At 44.0% G+C, this 6000-nt stretch overlaps 1 protein-coding gene across 1 annotated transcript in view; it reads left to right on the top strand.

Moving 5' to 3' along the window:
* The first annotated feature begins 3173 nt into the window (after positions 1-3173).
* stra6 (signaling receptor and transporter of retinol STRA6) overlaps positions 3174-6000 on the top strand; it is a 39478-nt gene continuing 36651 nt past the window's right edge. Inside the window, exon 1 of the mRNA XM_067973540.1 lies at positions 3174-3494. The gene's annotated coding sequence lies outside the window, so the exon portion shown is untranslated. The remainder of the gene's footprint in view (positions 3495-6000) is intronic.

The following is a 6000-nucleotide window of genomic DNA, read 5'->3' as shown; positions in this document are numbered from 1 at the left end:
TCAGCCCATCGTGCCTCTGTTGGCTCTTTGAAAGAGCTATCCAATTAGTTCCACTCTCCCCCTGCTCTCTCCCCATAGCCGTTCATTTTTTTCCCCTTTTCAAGTATTTATCCAATTCCCTTTCGAAAGTTACTATCGAATCTGCTTCCTCTACCCTTTCGGGCAGCGCATTCCAGATCATAGCAACTCACTGCGTAAAAAAAATTATCTCCCCTCATAATACTAGCAATAGCTTTGTTTTAACAATGCGTGTTGGAGCCTTCAATCTCCTGTCTGATAACATGGCTCAAACTTTGGAGCTTTCCATTTGGGGAAAATGGGCTAAAGTCCCACCACGTAGTGCGAATCAGTGCACTGACATGTAAAAGGAAACTGCACCTTCCCCAGTGGGAGGTCAGTGTATTCTGACTGGTGTAACTGAAACACGTTGAATAACTTGTTGCTTCAAGAACGAGGACTCAGCAGCTCAGATCGGTCATTTGTCGCCACTGCTAATTCCCTAGAGACCAACTTTGAACTGTGACCTCCAGATGTCACAGCACCAACAGTGCCACCTAGAGGCTCTCGTGGAAACAAGGCAGCGGTCAAGCCACACAATCAAAACCACTGAACGCAGATGGTGGGACACAGACCCCAAAATTACCGTTAATATTATTAAAACCACTGGGTAAAATATCACGAAATATGTCTTCTATAAAAAAAAATGTATGTTTATAGTGAACTTTTAATTCACAAACAGACGCTAGCAATGGCGAATGGAATATTTTTCATTCGATTCTCAGCACCAGATACTCCCAGGTTCAACCTAGTGCAGCTCAGGTACAAGTTTTCTGTACTGTGTCCCAATAATGTGCCTTACCCCAACCTCTGCCCCATTTACTACAGCATTCACCCGTATACTGAGGGCCAGGACTGAACTGTAGGCCACACACACACACAATATCTGAATGAAGCAATGTGACACTTCACAGACATTATTTTGGCCTCTCCAATCTTTTTCCCCTCTCCCCCACCGCCCGAGACACTGACTTATGCTAAGGTACAATTCCACGGAAAGTGCCAGCCCTCTGACCCCTTGCCCAAATAACCAAATATCGTCTACAAGTCTAAACAGTGAGTGTTGACTGATAATTCAACTACAAGAGACATCGCAGATTAGCCCTTACCCACCCACCCACCCACTATCCAGCAGGGGTCACTGGATAGTAGTCACAATTAGGTGCACTGATTTAGCTCTCCGAAGCCCAGCAGCTCTAAGGCCAGCTGTAACTCACTTACTGCAATCCGGCCGAGATTAGCTAATGCAGCACAGAAACCCGAGAGCTTCCTGGTCTGTGTGGCTCAGTTACACGCTGCCTTTATCAGGTAAACCATCAAGGGCACTCTTTGTACTTCATGTTTAATTCGTAATTGTTTTGAAATCACAGTTATCAGCAGAGACCAATTTCACCCTGCCCCCTTTGACCTTGAGCTGTCTCCCTTTGACCGGGGTCTGTGTTGTCTCCCTGTGACGAGGGTCTGCGCTGTCTCCCTTAGGCTGGGGAACTATCTGTTTGACAACAGAACCAGCTGTCATTGTAGGATCATGCTGCCATCACAACACTCACTGACCAGGATAAGAGGGAAGCAGCCTCATAATTGTATTAATAGTTAATCACTCAGGTCTCTCTCAGCCCTACTCAGTGGGACTCCCTCGTTGGACCCCTCTGCCTTGTCACTTCTCTTCCAACTTTTGAAAGGCTCATTCTTCCAACCTTCCCTCCTAATGTTGCTTGGTGTCTGTTTCTCCTTTGTGGAGTGCCTTGGGGCCACTCTGTCCATTAAGACATTGCCTTGAATGGTTACCTGAACCCAATTAGAAAGAGTCACAACCCAAGTGATAGTTTACACTTTGGGAAGGGGGTAAACAGGTCTCTTTGGCATCAAGTTGGAGATTGGAACCAACTGAATCCTGCCACAGACTTGGTGATCCAAGACCTGATCTTGGTGGCATTCTAAGGCTAGGTTGATAAATTACAAGCCAGGCCAGGTGATTGACAGGACCTGGAAGGGTAAACCTATCACAAGGTGGGGGCCAACATCCTTCCCAAAGGTAACGCTGGAACCCAATACCCCAATGGGCAGGGTGGTCCTTCCAGTGGTGGGTGGCTTTCCAGTGCACTGTGCCAGTATACTGCATGGTTTTGGTGATTAAAATCCAGCAGTAACCCATGAGCACACCTGGAGTGCTCAAGCTTTGGCTCTAAATTCTCTGGGTGTGGCCCTACAGGAATCAAAAAGACTACATACCTGGATTTAGCTGTTGTTTGGTCTGGCTTATTTTAATTGAACCAACAGGGGTGGCACTGACTTGCCCCAGTATTACCAGAGAGGAGTCAGCATCACAAATGCAGTAGTCTAAGGTGTGGTCCCATTAAGATGCTTCAAATAAATCAACAAAACCAAAAGTAACCTCACCCATTAAATTAGACTATTATTGCTAGTGTCGATAAGACACTTTTAGACCCTACGGTGCCCACTGGTCACAGAAGGCCTCGAGCGTACCACATCTCTCCAGGGCCATCCGGGCACGGACAAGACTGAGGAAGAGGGGCCAGGCAGCCAGAGCTGAAAATAAGATAAGCCAAAACCAGGGAGATTTTTAAACCAAAATTAGTGCAAGTTGACAGTATATTAGTAAACACAGGGCCGGGCACTTCAAACCTGTCCACACTTGCAGTGGGAACCTTACCACAGAGTCATAAAAGTTAACTGCATTCAGTTACATTTGCAGTTTTTAAACTCAAAGTGACAACAAACGCATTTAATTGGGAACACGGCATTGGAAGGTTTAAAGGGAGTCAGGATTTCAACCAACTGGAACATTTAAAAAAAACTGTGCCTTTTGTTTAACATTGTGTGTGAGAGAGATTAACTTCAACCCTCTTTCACCAACAAAGGAAATAATTAAATAGGAGAGTTTTAAAGAACAGGGTTGCAGGTAAGACTAGTTTTTTTTTCTTAAAGCTCATGAACTTTTTCCCTCTCCTCTCCTCCTCCTCTTCTTCTCTCCCCAAGTCTGGTACAAATTGCACCAGGAAGCTTAAGATATTTGATAAAATACAGCGGGCGGGCGCAACCACCCGAGAAATGTCTGTGCTTCTACAAGCCAGGCTGATTAGTGTAGTGAATAGGCACAAAACAGAAAGGTGCACATTTTTTTGTGTGTTTTAAGCCTCCCCTTTTATAAGAAGTGAGGGGGGTTAGATTATGTAAAAAGGTGCACATTGATCCGCTGCTACAACTTGTGTACCTGGGCAAACTTGCACAGCAATTTAAAGTGCCCTCCTCCTCCTATCACTTATCTAACGAGTGGGGTGGTTGCATTGGTTGGACTTTGCCTTTAAACTCCCTCCAGACGGGACTGGCTGCTGCAGTGACGGATTCCTTCAAATCCATTCAGACGATGGAGTCGGGTGTATTTACACTGGTTTGAAGTTGGACCAACACAAGAGGTAAAACAGCACCATTAATAACTCCTGCTAATTAAAGTTAATGTTGCAATTAATGATTTTATATTGGAGTGGTCCCTGATCTGAAAATGAGGGTCTGGAGTAAGAGATAAACTTCGTTCACTGTATAAGTTTGTAGTTTTTCCAACTTAGTGAGTTTCCTTTTTTTTGTTTTAAAGATCAATCTTCCAGGTACTGGGCTCTCATCCACTGGCGATTTATAAATCAATGAATAGGCTTCTGAGTCAGAAAAGTTAGTGTAGCGACTGAAAACTTTAAGGTAGTTTTAGTGTTGAAAGTGAAGACTCCAGTTGATACCAGGTTGAAAGGAGTTTGGGTTCGAATGGGAACCATAGGTCTTTAAGATTATTAAAGAGTTTGATCGGGTAGATGTGGGGGAGACCAGATCTAGGGGCCATAATATAAGCTCGTCAGAAATAAATCCAATAGAGAATTCAGGAGAAACCTCTTTACCCAGAGAGTGGTTAGAATGTGGAACTCACTACCACAAAGAGTTATTGAGGTGAATAACAGATGCATTTAAGGGGAAGCTAGATAAACACATGAGGAAGAAAGGACTAGATGGACCTGTTGATGGAGTTCGATGAAGTGGGAAGGGAGTATGAACCTGTTGGGCCAAATGGCCTGTATAGTCTATATAATTTTAATTTTCTTACTCCCTTGCAGATGGGAGACTGTGAACCAATTGTACTGGATAATTACGGTCAAACGTGTAATCTCTAGTAAACAGTCTGGGTGCTTTATGGTGGTTTGTGTGTGGGAGGGGGAGATTAAAGGTAAAATATGGTTAGGGGCATTGGCTGCAGATGTTAATTACAAAAACTTTTTATTTGGTTTATGATCCAATCTTGTCTGAAAAAGGACATATGGTATTTGACCTAGAGTAACATCTACCACAACTTGTGAAATGATGTTATTTATTTGTACCACTTCGCCCTCGCATCAAACCATCTACTTGTTTTGTACTTTGCAATATTTAGCGTGGAATGTTTGAGAATAAACATTCTGCCAAAGTTAAAATGTAATTATTAATTGGATAACGTATGTGACTGGCGTCCAAGACTCTTGGGTAATTTCTGGCTAGTCCAGGTTTGGAGAGTCTGTTTACAATAGTTTGTCAACTGTGATTTGGCATGTAGCACTCACTTCTGAGTCAGAAGGATATGGGCTCAAGTCTCAACCCAGAGATTTGAGCACAAAATCCAGGCTGCACTGTCGGATAAGATGTCAAACCAAAGCCCCATCTGCCCTCTTGAGTGGATGTAAAAGATCCCATGGCACTATTTTGAAGATGGAGCAGGGGGATTCTCCCAGGTGTCCTGGCCAATAGTTATCCCTCAACCAGCACCTAAAAAGAACAGATTATCTGGCTGAAACTTCAGTTCTGCATGCCTTTGTTACCTCAAAACTCAACTATTCCAATGCTCTCCTGGCCAGCCACCCATCAACCAACCTCCCTAAACTTGAGCTCATCTAAAACTTTGCTACCCGTCTCCAAACTCGCTTCAAATCCTGTTCACCCATCACCTCTGTGCTCTGACCTACATTGGCTCCTGGTCTAGCAATGCCTTTTTTAAAATTCTCATCCTTGTGGACAAATTCTCCCGTGGCCTCGCCCCCTTCCTGTCTCTGTAGCCTCCTCCAGTCCTACAACCCTCCACCATCTCTGCACTCCTCCAATTCTGGCCGTTTGCGCATCCCTGATTTCCAACGCCCCATCATTGCTGCTGTGCCTTCAGCTACCTGAATTCCATCCCTAAACCTCTCTTCCTTTTTAAGTCGTTTTTTTACAACCTACTTCAATGACCAAGCTTTTGGTCACCTATGCTAATATCTCTGTGGCTCGGTGTCAAATTTTGTCGGATTAACGCTCCTGTGAAGCACCTTGGGATGTTTAACTAAATGCAAGTTGTTGTCGTATTACCTCCATACACATGTAGAGTTTCTCTCCTAGTAGTTAGATTTTTAGACTGTGAATGATGACTATGGCATTGTCTAAACAAATTAATTGCAGGTGGGTTTAAAAAGTCTTCCAGTGAAGTTTCTACATCCAATATGACGCTGCACTGGATTTGCACTCCTTGTGTCTGACCAGTTAGGCTATCTCCTCCAGTCTCAACCTCACTGCACAGTCAGGCTGTAACTCTGGACTTGCATTTTAACCTTAGTGTCTGTGAAGTGGGACCCCTATCTCTCCTACAGTAATGTGCCTTAAAATCGTGAACCACAGTACAATGAGGAATGTGTGCTGGTTTGCTACAACAAGCCTCTTATAACTTGTGAATTATTCCAAGTCAGCAAGGTTACGTAGTCCTACTTTTTGGGAAATACTGGTTATCTTAAGAATTTCGAGACAAACCATTTCAAAGGCCATCCGACAAACATTCCTCATGTAAGTGGGGTTTAATGGTTAAACACCTCCCACCTGTTGACATGCTGTGATTGATGCTGGATCAGTGGCTCATTCAACCGCCCTGTATGCGTCATT

This window comes from Heptranchias perlo, chromosome 38, assembly GCF_035084215.1.
Source record: "Heptranchias perlo isolate sHepPer1 chromosome 38, sHepPer1.hap1, whole genome shotgun sequence".
Taxonomy (NCBI): domain Eukaryota; kingdom Metazoa; phylum Chordata; class Chondrichthyes; order Hexanchiformes; family Hexanchidae; genus Heptranchias; species Heptranchias perlo.
This window is presented reverse-complemented; position numbering and strand designations above follow the sequence as displayed.